This window comes from Cupressus sempervirens, chromosome 8, assembly GCF_028749045.1.
Source record: "Cupressus sempervirens isolate cs-2001-9-10 chromosome 8, ASM2874904v1, whole genome shotgun sequence".
Classification (NCBI taxonomy): domain Eukaryota; kingdom Viridiplantae; phylum Streptophyta; class Pinopsida; order Cupressales; family Cupressaceae; genus Cupressus; species Cupressus sempervirens.
In genome coordinates this window covers 214277813-214301804 of record NC_143125.1, presented here as the reverse complement: position 1 = coordinate 214301804, position 23992 = coordinate 214277813, and the positions used below count along the sequence as shown (strand labels likewise).

The following is a 23992-nucleotide window of genomic DNA, read 5'->3' as shown; positions in this document are numbered from 1 at the left end:
TAAATAGAAACATCATTTGAGATAACCAGCAAAATCAAGTGCATGTCCATTAAATTGATAATAATAGTTATTTGTAGAGCTCATTATTCTATGTTGAGCCTTGACAACTATTGGGATGGATGCTAATCATAATATTAGTACATAGCTTTTACACCGTAATAGCCTACTATATTATCAGACAACAAAAATACTAACTCGATCGCAAACCTATAGGAGTCACAAGCTACACTGTCACCCACAATGGTCTGAAACGCATGAATACTATAATGAGTGTCCATGATGACTATGAACAGAAGCCCTGATGTTAGAATGACAGCTCATGTGAGCTGGCAACCTCACATATTGATGTGACTTCAACTTGAGCAATATTGACAACTAATGACAATGGAAGAGAAACCTTTGGTTCAGGTTGTTTAGTGTTACATTGGATATCATTACTTTTCTGCCCACATTGCTAGTAAATTGTGACTTTTCCCTCCATAGGATACCATCTGTATAATCGGGGGTGTTTCCTTTCAAACCCACAGAAGTCAAATGCATTAGCTGTTAGCACAATAATTAACCAATATATAATCAAATCAGATCATTTAGTTAGCTGCAACCTGCAATCAAAAGTCATGTAATGTACTACATCGTCACATGCAGAATTAACTGGTAAATTATGCTAATATAGTATACAATAAACTGATATGCATAAAAAATTTCATTCACACAACTACATGTCGCATAATTCAGAGAAAAAGTTTTAACTATTTCTGGGGTAACACATTTGTTTAGGGTACTAGTGTAACTCTGTATGTAACTAGGAATGTATCAGGTAAGGCTCCAAACATTTTACATATAAGTTTTCATCTAATCACATTTGATAGGAATGCTAAGAATATTATTCGTTGAATTATATAATCATTAGTTGGTAGATATTTATAGACCACACATGAGAATCTTTTTACATGTCCATAATTATGTGCATAGCTATACTGACTTGGTTAAATCGATTTCTTAAGTTGTGGATAAAATTACCTTAAAGATGTAAATGTTTTATTCTTTGTTCATGTTTAAGTTCTATTCCTTTCTCGGTGATTCCTTTAATTGAGGCTATATTGGAGCATTGTATCTTAATATATTAGAGCTTTTGAAATGCCTATTTACTGTTGAAATAAGATACTGGTATTGCTTAGATGCAATAAATTATTTATGACTAATGAAATCTGCTTTATCAGGTTTTTCGTCTCCTCCTGAAAATTTATCAGAAGCTTCCTTCACCTGACTATTTAAGCATTTGTCAGTGCCTTATGTTTCTAAATAAGAGCGGGACTGTTTCAAGTATCTTGGAGAGTCTCTTGAAAGGAAAGAAGGTAACTTCTTTGTAGGAATAGTGCAGAGCATTGGATGTTATTTAGAAATATGATGCATTGTCCAGCTTGGTGAACCAAAATATATGTTGGTATTTTTGCATGATGATGCCCTGTTGGCATTTCAGATAGCCTTTGATTTTTATGCAAATGAGCATCACGCATTCTTGCTAAATGTTAGAAACCAACTTCCCTAGCCAAAATATCAACTCCTTAAAAACCCAAATGCTACTCAGCCTTCAAATGACGTTGAAAGATCCCTGATGGATCTCTTCCATTGATCTGCTGTAATTTTATATTTTTATATTTTTTTTCCTATTTATTAAAATTTTCTTGCAGGGCTAGACAAAAGTCGCAAAAAGGTTTGATTGTTTTATATTTTTGATGATTTTTCAATAAGTAATAATAGAAGTACAATAACAAGAACCAGTTCTGAGAATGTATTCCAAATACATTTAAACCAAAGTCTCTTCAAGTAGATTTTTTTGAGTATATGCCTAATATATAACCAAATGATTACAACCAAGAATAAAGCCAACCTGAAGATGTGAAGGTGAAATATTAGCCCAGAAGGAAGCTACGACTAGAATCCAGCTCTTAAATGTTGTATGTGGAAAAGTAGATGGCTGCCAGGTGCAGTCATACAGCTGCAAAGTGGCCACATGTGGGTAAAATACCCAAACCCCAGCTAAAACTTTGACTCAATACTGTGTTCCCGAGAAGAAACAATGCACAATCTCCAAGATGCTTTTGACTGCAAGAATCCACACTACTATTTTGGAGGCTACATCCCAAATAGGCAAAGCAAGTGGGTTTGGCATCCCAAATGCTGAAAGCTCAATCAAAGCCTAAAACACAAATCCAAAATATAATATGTCAATAATGCCTTCAAACTTTGTCTTTACCTCCTTATAATCCACCAAACTTAGCTCTAACCCTAAAAGTGTCCCCATGTGGCATTGAGTTATAAAATAATATATTTCTCATTTTTAAAGTGGTCAAGTATCCAAAAAATGACCTTTTCCCAATAGAAAGAAATCTATTCATCGAAATGCTCTGAGTCAAAAGAGAAATATTTAGAAAAGTTCAAGACCTTTCCAACGAGATATTACACCAAGGGATGTTCATCCACATGAGGCCAAAAAACCCCTTATTACTCTAAAATGGCTATAACTTAGCCTTATTTAAATTATTAAAATGCTAACTTAGGAGAATATTTAAATATATTAAAATATTTTTCAAATAGTGAACTGATAGCCAAAACACCTCTATAAGGTGAAACTGAACTTGTCACCTCCAATGACTGATGCCGAATAATCTGAGATAACTAATAGTATCATCCCTCAAAATTAGGGATACTCCTAAAAAATAGGAACGTCTCCAAATCTCCCGAAATTGAAACCGTAGAATGATCTTGAATATAACACATCTCCACCTCCTAAAATGTAGGGAACTCCTACAATTAAGAAATTGTTCTCAACTGCCCTCCTACTATTTGAAACTCTAGATCCGAACACTGTATACCCTGATTGAGTCTCTAAACACCACTGCTAGCCTACGAGACTCCTTGATAGGCTAACTCTATCGTCTCTGATGTCCACTCTAGAAAGGGGACATGACAATCCTCCCTTCCCAGAGATTACTTGTCCAAAAGCAATGAACAAATTCCTATTGCGCCACTCTAATATACATGCATGGGTGTGTGAAATAAAGCAACACATCAAGGATCGCCCAATCAAATGCACTGCATAGGATAATACTAGGATCCCACACTGGATGAGAGTGTTCCCACAACGAAGGTGGTAACATACTGGAATCCCAATGAGACAAGGCATCAAACAAAACAACACCTAGATTCCAACACCATCTAAACCAGCACCTATCCATCTAAACCACTGTGATACCACCACAAAAGTAATAATCATCCAAAGCATCATGTCTGCTAATACCCACATCATCCTATAACCATGATCTCGGATGAAGTCTCTATGATATAGATGTGATAACCCATGTCAGAAACTACTTGACATAATGTTGGATCGTTTGCTGGTCCCACCAACCAATCCTCCCAAACTGCCAAGTAAGGTGCCTACAGTCAATAACTCTATCCTCTGAAGATGGGAGCGCACTATCGCAACACGGATAGTATAAGTCCTGCTTCAATATCCCCATAGCCTTATGAAGAGCATGGAAATCTACCATGGAAAATCCTCCACTATCCTGCTCATTAGAAATAAGAGCATTCCAACTGAGTGTAGATAACATCTGTCGAGTGACATCAAAGTGCTCAACCACTATGTCTACCCTCCTGTCATCAACCCTAAGCTATCTAATCAAGCGATGAGGAGTCTGAAAATGATAGTTCTCAGGCATGTGTACTACCTCTAAATCTGCACTATGGTAGAATACTGTGTTGGAGTCATGAACATTGCTGTAAGGAGTATCCAGTATGCATTTACTAATGCATGTATCCTCTTTTATAGTACTATAACTTTGTACCTCTGAAACCACCTCCTCTGTCAATGATGAAATTGCTATCACCACACTATGCTCACTCTCATCAACTCCCCATGTGTCTACACATACAACCGAATCACAATCTTGGGATATAGTGTCACTATGAGTTCACACTACTCTAATTTCTAGGGTATGCTCTAAGAAATCAGGCTTATCATGACATGAAGTCTCATCAGCCAATGCCTCTGAAATACCTATGTCCGGATTACTCTCTTGTGCAAACTCACCAAAATAATCCTAACCCTCTATATTACTTGTTCCATCCAAATCCACGCTGGCCTCTTCTTCCGTTGGAAGAAATAAAGTTCTAATGGATGATTCTCTTTGTTTCCTTGCATCATCTATCTAATTATGGAATTCTTTGACTCTTTGGAGACGTTGTCTTGCTTGGGCAGCAAGTATCTTTGCTTGCATAGCTCTATCTAACCAGTATTTATTCAACCTTTGACAATGTTTTATATCATCTACCCCAAAGTACACAAAATCAAGCTTATGATGACTTGTACCATTCCCATCATCACGTCCCATGCTTGCACCATGTGTACTCAAATATAGAATACAAATCATTGTTCTCTTCTTGACCAAAGGATGCCACATCTTGAGGTAACGAAGTTGTGTCACTACTATTATGAACTTCAGAATTATTATGATGTGTTCTAGTTATATTTTTGACCCCTTTTAAGTGTATTATCATAGAAAGCCTCATGGCCACCACTTGCATGCCACCTCCTCTGTCAATGATGAAACTTCTGTCACCACACTATGCTCACTCTCATCAGCTCCTCATGTGTCTGCACATACAACTGAATCATGATCTTTAGATTCAGTGTCATTATGAGTACACACCACTCTGATTTCTAGGGTATGGTCTAAGAAATCATACTCATCATGACCTAAGTCTCATCACCCAATGCCTCTGAAATACCTATGCCTAGATTACTCTCTCGTGCAAACTCACCAAAATAATCCTGACCCTCTATATTACTTGTTCCATCCAAATCAATACTGGCCTCTTCTTCTGTTGGAAGAAATAAAGTTCTAATGGATGATTCCCTTTGTTTCCTTGCATCATCTATCTGATTATGGCATTCTTTGACTCTTTGGAGACATTGTCTTGCTTGGGCAGCAAGTATCTTTTCTTGCATAGCTCTATCTAACCGATATTTATTCAACCTTTGACAATGTTTTATATCATCTACCCTGAAGTACACAAAATCAGACTTATGATGACTTGTACCATTCCCATCATAACGTCCCATGCTTGCACTATGTGTACCTCAAATATAGAATACAAATCATTGTTCTCTTCTTGACCAAAGGATGGCACATCTTGAGGTAACGAAGTTGTATCACTGTTGTTATAAACTTCAAAATTATTATGATGTGTTCTAGTTATATTTTTTACCACTTTAAGTGTATTATCATAGAAAGTCTCATGGGCACCACTTGCATACCACCTCCTCTATCAATGATGAAACTGCTATGACCACACTATGCTCACTCTCATCAACTCCCCATGTGTCTGCACATGTAATCGAATCATGATCTTCAGATTCAGTGTCACTACACTACTCTAATTTCTAGGGTATGGTCTAAGAAATCATACTCATCATGACCTAAGTCTCATCACCCAATGTCTCTGAAATATCTATGTCCGGATTACTCTCTTGTGCAAACTCACTAAAATAATCCTGACCCTCTGTATTACTTGTTCCATCCAAATCAATGCTGGTCTCTTCTTGTGTTGGAAGAAATAAAGTTCTAATGGATGATTCCCATTGTTTCCTTGCATTGTCTATCTGATTATGACATTCTTTGACTCTTTGGAGACGATGTCTTGCTTGGGCAGCAAGTATCTTTGCTTGTATAGCTCTATCTAACCAATATTTATTCAACCTTTGACAATGTTTTATATCATCTACCCTAAAGTACACAAAATCAGGCTTATGATGACTCGTACCATTCCCATCATCACGTCCCATGCTTGCACTATGTGTACCTCAAATATAGAATACAAATGATTGTTCTCTTCTTGACCAAAGGATGCCACATCTTGAGGTAATGAAGTTGTATCACTGCTGTTATGAACTTCAGAATTATGATGATGTGTTCTAGTTATATTTTTGAGCCCTTTAAGTGTATTATCATAGAAAGCCTCATGGCCACCACTTGAATACGGGCCTTCATGGCTATTCCCAACTGAAAGAATTACCATATTACAAGGAGGGTGTAAGCTATCACTGCCCCATATCAGAATTGTGGGAGCCTCCTCCATGCTTCCATTCTAATCATCAAACAACAACTCATCTTGATTCTTCACATGCTTAGATAGAAGTGGCTCAAAGAAGTCTTCAACTTGGCTTCTATGAGATTCAAAATCAGACTGCCTACATACTAAACTTGTCATCCCATTCTTAAGTTGAATACCATCATCAACATCATTACCTCCATTTGAAATAAATGTTGCCTCATGATTTGAACTACTGTTGCAAATTTCAGAATAGGCCTCATGCCTTGGTGCCACATTTCCAACATCTCTAATGGTTTGTCCCATGATTGTAATCTCTTCCAATTTGTGACCAATGGCTTCTTTATTATTATTTAATATTTTGTTTTCTTTGTACGGCTGAAAGGAGCTTGTAGATACCTTCTACTTCAGGTACACCCATAAATTCTGTAAAGGAAAGGAGGTTGTTTATCTCCTTAGGAAGAGAACAATACTAATGGTAGTTGCTCATAACTACAACATTGAATGTTTTGGCAAGATGCATCTTACTTGTGCTTGTTAACGAAGATGAAACCTTAGAGCACCCATTTTTATTTCTAGCCATGGTATTGGCTTGTAACTGAACTGATTTCCTTTCCAACAGGCTGGTAGGTTCTAGGCTCTGAGACCACTGAAAGATCCTTGATGGATCTCTTCCATTGATCTTCTGTAATTTTATATTTTAAAATTTGTTTTCCCTATTTATTAAAATTTTCTTGCAGAGCTAGAAAAAAGTTGTAGAAGGGTTTGATTGTTTTATATTTTTTATGATTTTTCAATAAGTAATAACAAAAGTACAATAACATGAACCAGTTCTCAGAATGTATTTCAAATACATTCAAAGAAAAGTCACTTCAAGCAGATTTTTTTGAGTATACGCCTAATATATAACTAGATGAAGATTTACAATAATATCCAAATGATTACAACCAAGAATAAAGCCAACCTGAAGGTGTGAAGATGAAATATGAGCCTAGAAGGAAGCTATAGCCACAATCCATCTATCAAATGTAGTACGTGGAAAAGTAGATGGCTTCCAGAAGTGGTTGTACAATTGCAAAGTGCCCACACGTGGGTAAAATACCCAAACCCTAGCTAAAACTTTGACTCAGTACTACGTTCCCCAGAAGAAACAATGCACAATCTCCAAGATGCTTTTGACTACAAGAATCTAGACCGTTGTTTTGGGGGCTATGTCCCAAACAGGCAAAGCAAGTGGGTTTGGTGTTCCAAGTGCTAAAAGCTCAATCAGAGCCCAAAACATAAATTCAAGATGTAATATGTCAATAATGCCTTCGAACTTTGTCATTACCTCCTTATAACCCACCAAACTTAGCTCGAACCCTAAAAGTGTCCCCATGTGGCGTTGGGTTATAAAATAATATATTTCTCATTTTTAAGTGGTCAAGTATCCAGAAAATGACCTAATTCACAATAGAAAGAAATCCGTCCATTGAAATGCTCTGAGTAAAAAGAGAAATATTTAGAAAAGTTCAAGACCTTTCCAACGAGCTATTACACCAAGGGATATTCACCCAAATGAGGCTAAAAAACCTCTTATTACTCCAAAATGGCTATAACTTAGCCTTATTTAAATTATTAAAATGCTAACTTAGGAGAATATTTAAATATATTAAAATATTTTCCAAATAGAAAACTAATAGCTAAAACACCTCAAGGTGAAACTAAACTCGTCACAGCCTGTGACTAATGCTGGATAATCTGAAATAACTCACAGTCTCATCCCTCAAAATTAGGGATACTCCTAAAAAATAGGAACATCTTTCAAATATCCCGAAACTGAAACCATAGGATGATCTTGTAGAGACTCAAGACTATAACCCATCTCCACCTCCTAAAATGTAGGAAACTCCTCCTACAATTAAGGAACTGCTCTCAACTGCCCTGCTATTGTCTGAAACTCCAAATCTGAACATTGTATACCCTGACTTAGTCTCTAAACACCACTACCAGCCTATGAGATTCTCTGATAGGCTAACTCTATGATCTCTGATGTCCACTCTAGAAAGGGGACATGATAGACATGTAGGCAGATAATGATAATGTTTCCTCAGGCCAAACTTTTGTTGCAATGGATACCTCTGGCAATGTTCAAATGGAAGATGGTTCCATGTCTGTTGAACCTATTGCTAAGTTGGATGTAAAAGAAGCCACTTATTTAGAAAGACTAGTTAAAATAAAAGGAATTTTGTTTGGCGAAACACCTATCCATCTACTATTGCAGTTTCTATAGAGTCACAACAAGCTTGCAGTGTTACCTTGCATAAGTTTTTCTTGCAGCCAATTTTTTGTTTGCAACACTGGTTATGCTTACATATCTACTGAGTATGAATGGAATTTTTTTTTTTTCCCTATATAAAGAAACGTTCATTGGTTTCATATTGTTGAAGTCATGTTGTATATGTTACAATCTTATGCTAGTTATTGTGTTTTCATCTATAATGGTATTTTAATTTTAATTCACAACTTTGCAAGGATTGTAAATGGAAGTGAGCGTTAGTTAGCAGTATTGATGTCTCTTAAACCATAGTTCTTGATGTCTCTTTTAAGTATTTAAAAAGATTACCTCCCTTCCAAAAATCTAATTCACTTTCAAAGACATTGTTCTTTCCTATTAAATACATGTTTTTTGTTGCAAGTCAGATCTTCTTATACTAAAGACAATAAAGAAGTCAGTCGAAATGCACAACAATGTATGCCATAGTACAACTATTTATGTGAATGCCCTTATGCCTCCTAGGAAAATCGTAGATACTTTTCTTAGGGAAAATCTAGTGAAATAACAATTCTTTTCTCTGTTCATAGTTTAGTTTTTTAGTTCATTCTGTGCGACATATTTGACATGTGTGGCACTAGGAATGGTTAAGTAGAGCCACAAATTGGGAAAAGTTTAGTGCTACTACTAGTTTGGGAGTCATTCATAAGGGTTGCCTTCAACAAGGTCATTCGTTGATGGCTCCGTATCTTCCTCAAAATGGTACAACTGGAGGTGGGAGTCCCTTTTCTAAGGGTGGAGCCCTTAATGCTTTAGGACTCATACATGCTAACCATGGAGAAGGTATCAAACAATTCCTCCCTGAAAGCTTGCACAACACAAATGTTGAAGGAAGCATCCATTTTAGTTGCAAACTTGGACTAACCAGTAATTGGGAATTGGTTATACTGTTATTTTATTTTTTCATGCAACAAAATTCTTTAAAGTTGCATTTTAATTTTTACAAGAAATCCAACATGGTGCATGCTTGGGGTTGTGCCTAGCTTCTGTAGGAACTGCTGATGAAGAAGTCTATGACGATATCAAGAGTGTCCTTTATTTAGATAGTGCAATTGTTGGAGAAGCTGTAGGTATTGGCTATCGTCATTGTGTAGTCGATGGGTTGATGTCAGCGGTAAATATTGTGTAACCGATGGGTAGATTAGCATGTAATCGTTAATTGTTATGAAGCCGCGGACCCCTTTGGAAAGGTTCTATGGGAAGTATATGTACACCATCCGAGATCATTGTAATCATCATTGTAAGCATTATGTAATCTCTTTAGCATATTTACAAATAATAAAAGGAGTACTATTGTGTTACATGTTCTTATCTATTGTCTGTATGCATTAAACCATTTACCCCATACGGCAAACATTTGGCGCCATGGCCCAATGGACCTAGAATGAACGTAGAGGAATGAAGACTAATGCCAAATCAGCTTAATAAGGATAGAAATAAGATAAAGGAAAAAGATGGAATATGCACCGCACAAGAAAATTTAATTTTGGGACAATAGGTCGAGCACAGACGGAGGTTTCAGTAGACTGCCGATGGACACCGAAGCACCGAGGAATTGTTGGAAGAGACTCGATAGCTGTTGGATTTGGTGGAAGAAGCAAGGGAGCAATTTTTGAACCTGTATACACCATGGGAAGAGAATCCAGACGGAAGGGAATTAACTTGCATGACTTAGAGTGCTGAGGGAGTATGAATGTGGAGTGAACTCTTCATTCGCGATACACTTCTGGAACAGACAACTTCGCTTAACAAAGACCCTTGTTCACCAAAGAACGCAACTAATGAAAATAAGACAACTATTTGAAATAGCGTTGGTGTTGGAGTGCAAAGTGCCAGTGTGGGAGTGCAAAGTGCCAGTGTGGGAGTGCAGAGTGCCTGTGGAGGAGTGCAAAGTGTTGATGTGTGAGTACAAAGCGTCAGTGTGGGAGTGCAGAATAGTGTTGGTGTTGTAGTGACGAATAGCACTCATACACAAAATCAAGTAATAATGGTAGGACCAAAGGAGTTGCCAAAGTTTGATGGTGATGGAACGGTCGATCCAATCAGACACAGTAAGACATGCAAAACAATTTGGATGGCGAACGACGTAACCAACACAGATGACTAGGTCCAAAAATTCCCAGCAACTCTAAGGGGTGTAGCAATTGATTGGTTTGTCGATGTTGATCCCCAAAAATTAACTTCCTGGGTAGCAGTTAAGAAGGATTTTATCATCAAGTTTCAATTACTATGCGAGGACAATGAGATCGTAGTAGAAATATACAACACAAAGCAAGGAAAAAATGAAACAATCCGTGTGTATGTTAGAAAATTAAAAGAATTAATAAATAAAATGGAAAGTAAATTGGTAGATGGGCTGTAAAAGAGATGGTTCATTAAAGGACTACGCCCGAAGTTAAGGAAAAAAATGAAGATTGTGCCGCCATCATTATACACCAAAGCATACAATCGGGCGATGCACTTAGAAAGTGAGTAGAAAATAAAAAAGAAGAAAAGTAGCTCATCCGACTCAGATGACGACGCATCTTTGGAGGACGATAGTAGTGGTGACGAAAATGGTAGCAAGAAGGTCTGAGCTCTCCAGAAGGATATGCTCCAAGTGATGAAGGAATTTAAGAATATGCAAAAAGAGACAAAGGGAAATGAGCTATGGTGCACAGAGTGTAGGACAAAAGGTCATACAAAGGGATCTTGTCTAAAGAGCCAGTTCTATGAGATCTGCCAAATTATGGGACATTCCTTAAAAGAATGTCCCTTCAATATGAAAACAAGAAGACCTCAACAAGTGCTTCTAACATAGGAGGCTTCCGTGTCAGGAGGGAGCGGAAACACCAGTAATGAGGGTGCCACGTCAGGAGGGTACAAAAATAATAGAAGAGGGCAAAACAACAATGCCAACAACAATGCCAACAATAATAATGGGAGCTGCAGCCGAATTCAGTATGATGCTAATAGTTGCCCGATGGTTCAATGCCAAGCATGCAATTTGTGGGGCCACTTTGCTCAAAACTGTACATCGGCAAATGCACCAAAGTTGTTATGCAGATGGTGTGGTCTGGAAGATCATGAAGGTGCCAAGTGCCTGAAATCAAGAGTGAATTTAATCACCATCAGGATGGATGGAGAGGAGGTTCTGGCAATCAGACAAAAACAAGCAAAACTATACCCCAACCTGATGAAAGAAAAGAAGAGATTGGTGGAAGCACGGGAAGAAATTGAGAAAATAGCATAGGCAGAGAAATCTCAATTGAAGGACACCACTGGTACCTCAACAAGAAACTACATGGAATAGAAAATCATATGACAAATATTACAAACTAAAGTACCAGTCAAAATAAATGATCTGCGGCTCACAATATCTCAACTCTGATCAGCACTCACAAACATTGCCCCAACTGCTAAATTACTAGGAGAACAAGGAAGGGAGAAGGAAAGTGGAGCAAGTGTAGAGGACCCAATGCTGCTAGCCCTTACATCTGGATGGCATCCAGCAGTCGTCGAGATGGGAATTTGCTGCAGTGGTAGATCAGAAAAATGCTACAAGAAGTAACATTGTTGAAAGTGTGACAAGAAGTTAATGTTATGTTTTGAATTTTAATGTTTTCAATTAAGTCCTATGTGTGGTGGCATAACTAGAATGGTAATTCGATGAGCCTTCTAGGTATAGCCACCTAGGACAACGTATGTGTTGATTTTTCAGTTATGTAGTTTTCTTTAAGTCATAATTTTGGGTGTTCAATAATTAATCCAATCAAATTCTGGATTGTGACAGAAAGTTGGTGACATTTTTTTCTGATTTCTTGGATTGTCATGATTTCAAGAAATGTTCTTGAGAAGGAGATGTTTCATATTTCGACTGGATAGAGAGAAAAGCCAATTTTTGATGTAATAGAAGGATTGAATGCAGGAGAATAGAAAGTTTTCATATTTAGTGTTGATTTTTCTGTGTTTTTTAGATTGAAGTGTGATTTTTCTACTTTTTCATCATTTTGGAAATCAACATTCTGAGGAATCACTAATGTTCTAATTTTGCAAATCGTGTGTAAGTCGACTCTTTGTATTCCTTCAAAGTTTAGAGTTTTCGAATTGCATTACAGGAAATTTGATTGGTGGTATTACAAGTCTGATATAAATTATTTTGAGAGTTGTTCCTTGACGATGGAAATCATTTAACTCTCTGCGATTAGTTCTATGGTCACAGATGAGTATGTATATAAGTTTATTCGATGTTTTCTTTTCTTTTCCATCCTTGCTATCGATGCATACAACTGCGCGAGTTAAAGTTTGTGAATCGGTTGAATATTTCATATATTCACCGATATGTGGAAGATCACAAAATTTATATGTGATAAAGGGAAAAATTTCTTATATATGTGGAATTTCAGAGTTTGTAAGGGTCTGAAAATTTCAATATTGGCGGTCAATTTTTATTAAGGTGAAGTCTAAAAGTCCACGCATGAAAAGATGGTGTAGGTTTAAAGATTAGTAAATGTTATTTGCTGGTCAATCTGTGGTTGGGTTGATTTTAGGTTTTATTTTCGCGAATATGTATTACAAATACATTGCAAAAGATTTGGGTCGGATTTCATTAAGTTTGGCGCAGAAAAATGTTGCAACAGGAGGTTAGGAAAGTTCATGTCGCATGTCAGTTTTCACTAGGTATTGAAAAATCAGTTTGTTAACAGTCAAGTTTGGTTTTAGTTTGATCCTAGAGGATGTATGTGCCCCTTGAAGCAACTCAGTTGAGTGATTAATTTCCTCCTAAGTTTTCCAAGGTGAGGCTCTGCATCAGAATCCTGGGAACTGTTCTGACAAACACAATTGTGGACAAAGGGTCTAACGTGAATGTTTTACCAAAGGATATCTGGAAGAAGTTGGGACAGCCAATGTTGTGGCCACCTACATTCCAGTTGCTAATAGCAGACCAACACAGCATTAAACCTCTCGATGTCCTGATGGCACAACCAGTGATGATTGGAACACAGTCGTTCTTACTCAATTTCATCATCATCCTGTTGAAAAGGAGAGGATATGATGCCATTCTAGGCTAAGGATGGCTCATTCAAGCAAAAGTTTAACATGATTGGAAGAAGAATACACTATCATTGGAAAGCAAAGGATGAAAATTCATCATTGATTTACACACACAAATGGTGGGCAAAGAAGCTTTGTCATCAGATTCTGAAGAAGAGGCTGAAGGAAAGCAGCGAATGGAACCAGATCAAGAAGGAGTCCTACAGTTGGAAGGAGGATCGACGGACGATGATTTGGATTTAGTAAACGGATTATTTTACTGGCAGATGGAGGATTATGAGTTATTTTAGATTTGAAATATACTAACGATAGAGGAAGGGCACAACGGAGATGGATTTCCAAAAAAATTCACGAAAATAAAAGAAGGGGATGCACCGCCAGATGAAACACCTGCACATGAATTCAGTGAGGGAAAGCAAATAAAATATGACAAGGCCACAGTACAAACCATGAATTTGGGAAATGAGGTCGAACGAAAAAAATACTAGTGGGGGATAACTGGAATCCAATACTAAAAGTAGCAACATTCAAAATATACTTGGAATACAAAGATGTATTCACCTGGACATATAAGGATTTGAAAAGAGTTCTATCGGAGCTATGTGTTCATCGCATCTCGCTAGTCAAAGGTGCAGTACTTGTATGAAAGTGACCTTACAAGATGAATCAAAATTACGCAGCACAGGTTACAGAAGAAATTAATTGAATGTTGGAGGTTGATATTATCTTTAAGGTCCAAACAAGTGAATGGGTGTCACCCATAGTCATATCTCTGAAAAAGGATACCACCCAAATCAGGATATGTGTCGACTTTAGACATCTCAATGTAGTAACAATCAAGGACCCGTTCCTGATACCATTCACAAACAGCATATTGGAGGAGATAGCTGGACATGAGATTTATTCATTTATGAACAGGTTCTCAAGATATAATCAAATTTGCATAGCAGAAGAGGACAAGCTGAAAATGACATTTGTGGTAGAAGACAAGGTGTACAGATACAACCGGATGCCATTTGGCCTGTACAATGCGCCGGCGACATTCCAAAGAATCATACTGCACATATTCGACAAAATGTCGTCAAAAATTTCAAAGCATTCCTGGATGACTGGTCCGTATTAGCAACCGAAGACAAACATCTAGTAGCATTGGGTGAATGCATGGAAAGATGTCGAAGGGCACGACTAGCCTTAAATCCAAAGAAATGCAGATTCATGGTTCTGTAGAGAAGATTGCTAGGGCATATAATCTATAAGGAGGGATTGAAAATAGATCCAAACAAAGTTAGAGTGATAATGGAAATACAACCATCTACAAATGTAATAGAGGTAAAGTCATTCCTGGGATACATAGGCTATTATAGAAGATTCATCAAAAACTTTGCCAAAGTATCCTACCCACTAGATAGGTTAACATGCAAAGGGGAACTGTTCAAATGGGAGAAAGAATAGGATGAGTCATTTTAAGGGTTGAAGGTACGATTGGCCAAAACACCTATCTTGGTGTACTTGGATTAGAACAAGGAATTTCATGTTCATATAGATGCATCCAACTATGCAATAGGAGCAACTCTAGCACAAACAAGTAACCACGGGCTAGATCACTCGGTGTATTTTGCTAGTCGACTACTATCTAAGGCAGAGAAAAATTACAGTACAACAGAATGGAAGGCATTAGGAATGGTCTATGTAGTGCAGAAGTTTCGACATTACTTGCTGGCGACACCATTCATGTTTTATGTAGACCATCAAGTTTTGTTGTACCTAGTGAATAAACCTATCATCCAAGGAAGAATCAGTCGATGGCTACTTTTGCTACAGGAATTCACCTTCAAAATCATTGTACAGGCTGGGAAGAAACATGTTAGCGTGGACCCTTTGTCACAAATTAAAATAGGTGAACCAGCGGAGGGTGGCATGAATGATGATTTTCCTGATGTACAGTTATTTCAAATTGCAGTACTGCCAAAATGGTACACGAGTATTGGGGAGTACCTTTCCATGGGACAACCACCGAGGGAGATGCTAGAGAATGAAAGATGAAAATTGGTATTAAGAAGCCATACATTTCAATTGATTAATGGATTACTATACAAAATGGGGCCGGATCACATCCTATGACGGTGTATGTTGGAGGAGGAAATACCAAAAGTATTGAAGTAAGCACATGAGGGACCAATAGGAGGACATATGGGACCTGACACTACGAAAAGGAAGATATTACTGGTGGGACTATGGTGGCCAACAATGTATAACAACGCGCGGGAATGGGTCATCGATTCTGATACTTGCCAAAGGGTTGGAAAGCCGCTAAAGAGAGACTTCATGCCACTGTACCCTTCACATGTGCAAGAATTATTCGAACGCTGGGGATTGGATTTTGTGGGACCCCTAAAAGTAAGCCGAATGCACCAATGTCAATATATAGGTGTAGCTATAGAATACTTGACGAAGTGGGTGGAAGCATAAGCCCTACCGGATAACTCTGCAATCAGTACAAAAAAAATCATTTATGAACAAATAATCACTCAGTACAAGATTCCGCTTCAAATAACAAGTGACCATGGAGGGCATTTTGTGAATCACGTCATTAAACTGTTAATGATGGAATTCAAGATATATCATTCTCTATCAAGCCTATACTACCCACAAGAAAATGGTACTATGAACAAGATCTTGGTAGCAATCATCTACAAGTCATGTGCGGTCGAAGGAGAAGACTAGGAGGAAAAATTGCCCTCTACCCTCTAGGCATACTGCACGGCATACAAGGTGACAACCCGACACACACTATTCCAATTGATGTTCGGACAGGAGGTAGTGGTACAATCAGAATTCATGATACCGAGCCTAAGGATCATGCTGGAGAATAAGTTAGGTGATGTGGAAAGCCTAAGGGAAAGGTTGCATAATCTAAACAAACTTGAGGAGAAGCAGCTATTGGCACAATGGGCCACGGAGGTGACACAGAATGAAATCAAACCAGGAAATTTTAAAGTCAAATGGGTCAGGCCATACCAAATTTGGTAAGTGATAATGGAGCAATAAAGCTGTGGACCTTGGATGGGCATGAGATTCTCGAGGCCATCAATGGTTCAAAGCTAAAAATTTACCAGGAGTGACAACAAGGTGAAGTACATAAGAATCGCCCTGTTAGGCTAGATTGAAAAAAAATTGAAATTAAAAAAAAAAAGAAAAAAGAATGAAAAAATGTAAGTGTGTGGGTGTTCCATAGAGATTTGTCCCATAGACACCTTTACCCGCGGTGAGCTTTCTGCGGACTAAGCTTGGATTCTCGTGGGTTGTCCTTTATGTTTCCATGGACGACATTTTTATATACCCACAAATACCAATTTGACTATGTTTTAACTTTCGGCAGATGTGACCTAAATCCCATGGCTGTGTAGGATAGTTTTTGTGCTCCTTTAAATCTCTGGTCAATTTATACCTGGTATAAATTATCCTTGTCGTGTGGTTTTGTTCCTCATTCAGCTGCTTTGAATCAGTGTTTTTGGTTTTCGACGAAAGTTTGGTTTGGAGTTCCTATTCACGGCTTGACTTGTTTTAAATCTTCGTGAGGTTGGAAGAACAGGCATTGTGCAGACTCCCTTTCTACACCATGGGAAAAAAAAAAGTATTAAGGAAAGGATATTTTCTAGAAAGTTTCGGACAGCTAAGTAGACATTGTCAGAACCTTTGTTGCAGAAGACAAAAGAAAAGAGGAGGAACCCTACATTATAAAGGTAAAGCAAGAAGCCGTTATTATGGAATCCACAGGGAAAAGGAAGTAGTGGAAGAACAAGTTGAAGACAAATATGGAGAAGAATTTCAGAGTCTTGGCTTCTAGAATTCAAGTTGCAGGGCCATCAGCATCCAGTGATAAGAAGCAAAAAGTAAGGGCTGAACTCTCACACCTTACAGTTCAGTTTGAAACACTCAATGGCAGTACAGCTTCTAGTATTTTCCATTTGATTGTTTGAATCAGTTTTGCGAACCATGATAGAATCATATAATAGGAACAACAGAACTAGTACATTTATGTACAAGAAGCACTGTATGACAGTTTCTTTCAAACCAAAGGATTTCACTAGGGTTTTTGGCATCCCCGGCCAAGGAGGTTGGAAAGTGGAGATCAAGAACTGCAAGCTGTCACAGGAACGAAAAGAATATTGGGTGAAATTAGTAGGCCACAATCTTATGCCAGAGGAAATGGACTCAGTGGTTAAGGGTGCCAAGTGCAAAGGGCTTTGAAGAGATTTTATTCGGGAGGCTGGAGATGTATCATGGATGTCATCAAAAGTAGGTTGACAGGGGCAAGTCAGGCTTCGGATATAGCTTTGCCACAGATTGTATTCATGAATGGCATCATGAATGGCACAATGTATGATTGGGCCATAGTCCTCACCAACAAGATGGAGGAGTTCATGAAACTCTAGCACCAGACATTTTTCATGCCACACCATGCCCTTAGTTTGTTTTTGGAGGCAGTCGTTAATCAGATACCACTCAATGATTTTGAGGTTCCTCCAAGGAGAAAATTGGCACTAGGAGAGCCTCCAATATTCTATTGGAGACATTTGGACACGGGTGGAATAGCAACCGAGTAGAAGAAGGTATTCCAAGGATTAAAGGCATGCAGAGACACAGACATCAGACGGGAGGACACTTCAAAGAGTAGTGGGGCCCAGTCCGAGGAAGAGAGTACTTTTGTGGAAGTTAGTAGTGACGCAGTGGGTAGCAGGTCCAAATTCTTCACCTCTCCTCAGTTGCCAACTTTAGTACACTTGACCACCACCACTTCACTCATTCCTCCATTTGGCCAGCGACATGCACAAGTTGTTATGAGTCCATCGACGGTGGCAGATGTGGTCCCACGGGTGGTGGTAGATGTTGTCCCATGAACAACGGTAGATGTTGTTTCACTAGTGGCCACTACAGATGTTTTCTCGATGGCCATGGCAGATGTTGTTTCTTCTATGGCCACAAATGAGGGCATGCCTTCCCAAAGTTGTTCGCCACACTCCGTTGCACCAACAGAGCCAACCTCAGAGATGGTAGAGTCACCAACGCCAGAGCCCGAACTTTAGGTTTGATTATATGTGATTCGCTCTGATGCTATGGTCACCATCTCATCCTCCTTGTTGGCAAATGCCTAGCTAGTATAGTCATCCCAGCCAGTACAGTCAGCTCAGCTAGTATAGTTAGCCCAGCTAGCACAATTAGCCCAGCCAACACAGCAAGATGAGAGCATGGACCCAGCACTGATGGATAGAGCAAGTGCATTCCTGTAACAAAAACTCTGACTCATTCCTGTAAAGGTCAGTCTATCCATTCAGTCCTCGAGGCATGGAGAGGTATCAATTGCTATATCAGAGCCACTTGGAGGTGGGAGTTCCACAGACTAAGGATACGCCTGGAGTGGAGGATGCCGCACTAGATGTGGACGTGGCTACCGCAGGTGAGGCAAAAATGGATAGTGATGGGGAATGGACAATGGACGATGTGGTGAAAGAGGATTATGGGTCAGATGAGGATAGATGCAGGGATTACCTCAGAGCCATGCGGGTTGTGTTGAAGAAAGGACACACCATTGCATTACAGGCTTTGACTTGCTGGAGAGAGTTGCATTTGGTCCGGGCTTATATTCAAGCAGTTTCTCCTAAGTGGTTTCACTCTTACTTTGAGGAAAGGGGATGGCCAGTAGTTGAGACACAAAAGATGTTGGCTGATTGGGCCACCGAGCCTAAGTTGGGACCATGCAACACTCTAATGGAGAAGCTGGCACACAAGATAGTGGGGGTGTATAAAGAAGTCTATTGCACTCACAAGTGTGCAGAGGCAGATAGGGCATCAGAAAAGATCACAGCTGAGAGATCTTTGACAGTAGAGAGGGAGACTAGAGAAAAGTTAGCTGCGGACTTGGCCAGCCAGTAGGTAGCATGGGCAACTAAGTGTGTAGCAGTTTTATGAGATAAAGAAACGGATGAGCAAGATTTGCAAATAGCTAAGGCCCAAGGCTATGGATGCAGCACTTCTTCTGAAGGAAGCCGTAGAGGTTAATACGCGGACTCAAAAGGATTTGCGCATTCAGATGGATCAAGTATACAAATTGCGTCGGCAGTAGAACTCTTTAGGGACATAGCTTTCTCTCTAGTATATCTTATTTCTATATTATATGTTGTATCCTATTTTGTTAATTCTGAAGTCGTCAGGAGACGACTTTTCTTTTTGGGGGGATGATGTCATCATTGTGTAGCCGACGGGTTGGTGTTGCCGGTAAATATTGTGTAGCCCACGGATAGATTAGAATGTAGTCGTTAATTGTTATGTAGTTGACGGACCCCTTCGGGAAGGTTCTGCAGGAAGTATATGTACACCATCCAAGATCATTATAATCATCATCGTAAGCATTATGTAACCTCTTTGGCATATTTGCGAATAATAAAAAGAGTACTGTTGTGTTACATGTTCTTATCTATTGTCTGTATGCATTAAACCGTTTACCCCATACAGTAAACATTGGCATGGGACTGCTGATGGTTGGGACAGTAAGTGGAAAAGCCGGTGAAATGCTAGTGTATGCACATGATACACAACATGAGAAGATTATCAGGTATGAAATTGCTGCATTGATAGTGAAGTTAAACACACTAAATATCAAGGTTTGAGGAGTCAAAAAATACTCAGCAGGACTCACCCAACTCACCATTTTTTAGGGTGGTTGAGGTGAGTTGACTGGGACTCTCCCAAGTCGAGTCTGGTTGAATCCTTCTCCAAGTCTCCCAAGTCCTAGGCTTGAATTCTTGAGTCCTGAGCTTTGAATCTTCAAGTGCTTGAACCTCACAGTCATAGCAACTGAAATTTCAAATTTTGAGAGTTTGAGGGTCATATAAAGGGAGTAATATTCAAATTATGACAAAGTGAGAGTCAAATCAGTCTCTTGTGTTCTCTAAATGCCCCGATCTCTTTTTTTTGTGCGTAATTATGAGATTAATTTATGCCGAGTCTATGCCGATTCCTGAGTCAAATTTTGGGTTGCTAAATCGAGTCCAACTTAGAGTTTTAAACCTTGCTAAATGTAATAGCAATTTTCTTAAGCTGTGACTTTCATTTTGCATTTCTTCATGTTTCTTCATTCTGCCTGAAAGAAACTCTTGAATATGGACTGGAAAAACTATGCAGGGGTTTGGCTCTTGCAGTAGCACTTACTGTCAACGGAACGGAAGAAGAGGCTGACACACTTATTGAACAGATGACACGTGATCAAGATCCCATTTTGTGCTATGGTGGAATGCATGCTCTGGCCTTGGCATACCGTGGAACTTACAATAACAAGGCCATTCGACGCCTTCTACACTTTGCTGTCTCAGATGTTAGCAAAAATGTTCGGAGAACTGCAGTATTAGCCCTTGGTTTTGTCTTATATTCTGAACCTGAGCAGGTTTGTTTTCTCCATTATCCCATTCATCCATTCCTTGTACATGTCTGATACAAAATTATCTAGTTTATCTTTGACATCATCTTATTTTGTTGGAAAGTTTGAAGGAACTATTCCAGGTCAATAAAGATAATGCACATACCATTACTAATTTTTCATTTTAAAAAAAATCTGGGATTATTTACAGACACCACAAGTAGTATCCTTGCTATCAGAATCATACAAACCACATGTTAGATATGGAGCAGCAAAGGCAGTTAGCATCTCTTGTGCTGGAACAGGATTAAGTGAAGCTATTTCACTTTTAGAACCCTTGACATCAGATGTAGTTGATTTTGTTTGCCAAGGTGCTCTAATAGCTATGGCAATGGTTCTTATTCAGACGAATGAATCACGTGAACCACTTGTTGGTAATTTCAAGCAAATTATTCTGTGTAAAGTGCCACTGGGTGAATAAGAAGTGAAAATTTAAATGCTATTTTGTTCTATGGTTCTTTAACTTCTTTTTGCAAATTTCCCATTCATTCTAGTCACTAGTATAGTCAAATATTTTCTCATCACTATTTCAGGCGTCAACTGGAGAAGATAATTCTAGATAAGCATGAGGATACCATGAGTAAGATGGGTGCAATTTTGGCATCAGGCATTTTAAATGCAGGCAGTAGAAATGTAACAGTTAAAGTGCTCACTAGAACAAAGCATGATAGAATGACAGCTGTTATTGGAATGGTAGAATTCACTCAATTTTGGTATTGGTATCCACTCATATATTTATTGAGCCTGTCTTTTGCCCCCACATCATTTATTGGGCTTAACTATGACCTCAAGATACCAAAGTTTGAGTTCTTATCTGATGTGAAACCTTCAATTTTTGAGTATCCACATCCCACGACACCTCCAACAACATCCTCGGCAGCAAAGTTGCCAAGCATTGTTTTGTCCACATCAGCTAGGGCTAAAAGCAGAGCCAAAAAGGAAGCAGATAATAAAATTGCATTTGAAAAAACATCTATGGGTGATGGAAATTCAAGCATGTCTGCTAGTAATAGTACAGGAGAATCAAAGGGCCTGAATTCTGGTGATAAGGATGGTGAATCTATGCAGGTAACTAGTATGATCTTTAGTCAGAACCATGTTTCATGTACAAATGAAATGTTCCAGGCTTGCCGCTTTTTGAATTTGTGAAACTAATTCGCCATTAATTAAACAATTTCTGTTGTTTTCCCATTTTTTTTGGTTGAGAATCTATTGGTCATTTACTGGTACCTAAAAATGTTAAGATAGAGAAAATGAATGGAAAAGAGAGTATGTGTTTATGAAGATAGTTTGTCAAGTTTATTCTCACAAAAACGTGGTTTCAAAAACTGCTGCCACATGATTGTTCATGTTCTTATAAATAATCCATTTTGGCCCTTCATTCTTGTATTATTTGCATTTTTCCAGACGTTAAATATAAAAATTATGCATGTTTTGGTGATTTGAAAGTATTTATTATTTTACTTTCAGCACTTTACAACTGTTGGGACAAAATGCCTTTTTTGTCACTTGCTTATATATTCTTAGGCTTGTTCCCCAGTGCATTCCACTTCCATTTTCCACGTGCACTCATCTGAGCTCCATGAAAATAATGCCATTGGTGCAGTTGGTCTATTATGTATTGCCAAACTGGTACCATTCTAACCTTTCTAACTACAACTGCCTAACTATTACCCCTTGCTATCTTATATTCTTACTATATTATTGGACTTGTTCCCCAATGCATTCCATATCCAACTCCCTCAAGCATCCTTATGAGCTGCATAAAAATGATGCCATTATTACAGTTTGTGTTTTCTATTGCCAACTGATGTCACTCTAACCTTCTAATGAGAACCTTCTATTACCTCATTGCAACCTCTCTCTTTTATTTTCAAACTGATGATGCTCTTTCCCTTCGATCACAATTCTTCAGTAAATTATGTTATTCCTGATTATTCACCTACTTAAGTGGGCAGAATGCTCCAGTTTTTCATGACAATTATAAGCTTCAAGTATGCACATGTCCATATGTCACTTGGATAATTTGTTATTGACCATGTCATTTATCTTCTGAGCAACTCTCATTTAAAGTCACTAGGTCACAATTGCTATATGTGGTATATATAAAATCTAAAGAGTGAAGCTGAATATATTCTTGGCTTTTTCCTTGCCTACCTAATGTGCTCACTAAAATATATGATATATCACATTTTTTTATAGAACTTTGGGAAATTACAGAAACATGCTTATCATTGGGAACAGACTTGTAATTCATGCAGGTTGATAATACATCTGAGAAGAAAGTTGAAGCCAAGTCATCTTCTGAGGTTTTGACAAACCCTGCTAGAGTTGTCCCAGCACAGGAGAAATGTATTAAGTTTTTTAAAGATAGTAGATATGTGCCCATTAGACCAGCACATTCAGGGTTTGTCTTGATGAGGGACTTGCAGCCTTCTGAACCAGAAGTGCTAATTTCCAGTGACACAACTACATCATCTGTGTCAGTGGGAAGTGTGTCAAATTTACAGTTTCCTGCAATATCTGTGGAGGATGGAGAACCTCAGCCACCACAACCATTTGAATTTCATGCATAAGCATAAGACCACATATACTTCCATCTGCTGCTGCATTTGGAATATGTCTGACTTGTTCTTAATTATTTAAATGTCGTGTATGTTATGGCTCATTTTTGGCCCGTAGTTTAAATCTTTTCTTCTTGTAGCTATTTACAAGAGTGTGAGGAAGGCATTTAGAGGATTTAATCAAGAGAGGTTAAAGCCCTAAGTGATTTATCTGTTGTGCCATTCAAGGTTACGATTTTGTCTCAAAGGATTAGGCTTATCCAGTAATGCAAAATCAGGATTAATTATGACGAGTGTTAAGAATATGACTAGTATAAGTTGCATTCAAAATTGCAGAATTCAAGAATTAATTTGTTCTATTGCCTCTGCTCTTTCTGGCAGGATGTTGACTAGCTTGTTACTAGCATTTCTGATTGATTGAAATATTGTCATTCAAGCAACTCTTTCCAGTTTACTTTAGGTAGATATATACACAAGTCAATGCACTAT

The 23992-nt window shown here is 38.3% G+C and overlaps 1 pseudogene; it reads left to right on the top strand.

The window, feature by feature from the left end:
* Positions 1-1205: 1205 nt before the first annotated feature.
* LOC149542266 (26S proteasome non-ATPase regulatory subunit 1 homolog A-like) lies at positions 1206-23660 on the top strand (annotated as a pseudogene).
* The last annotated feature ends 332 nt before the right edge of the window (positions 23661-23992 follow it).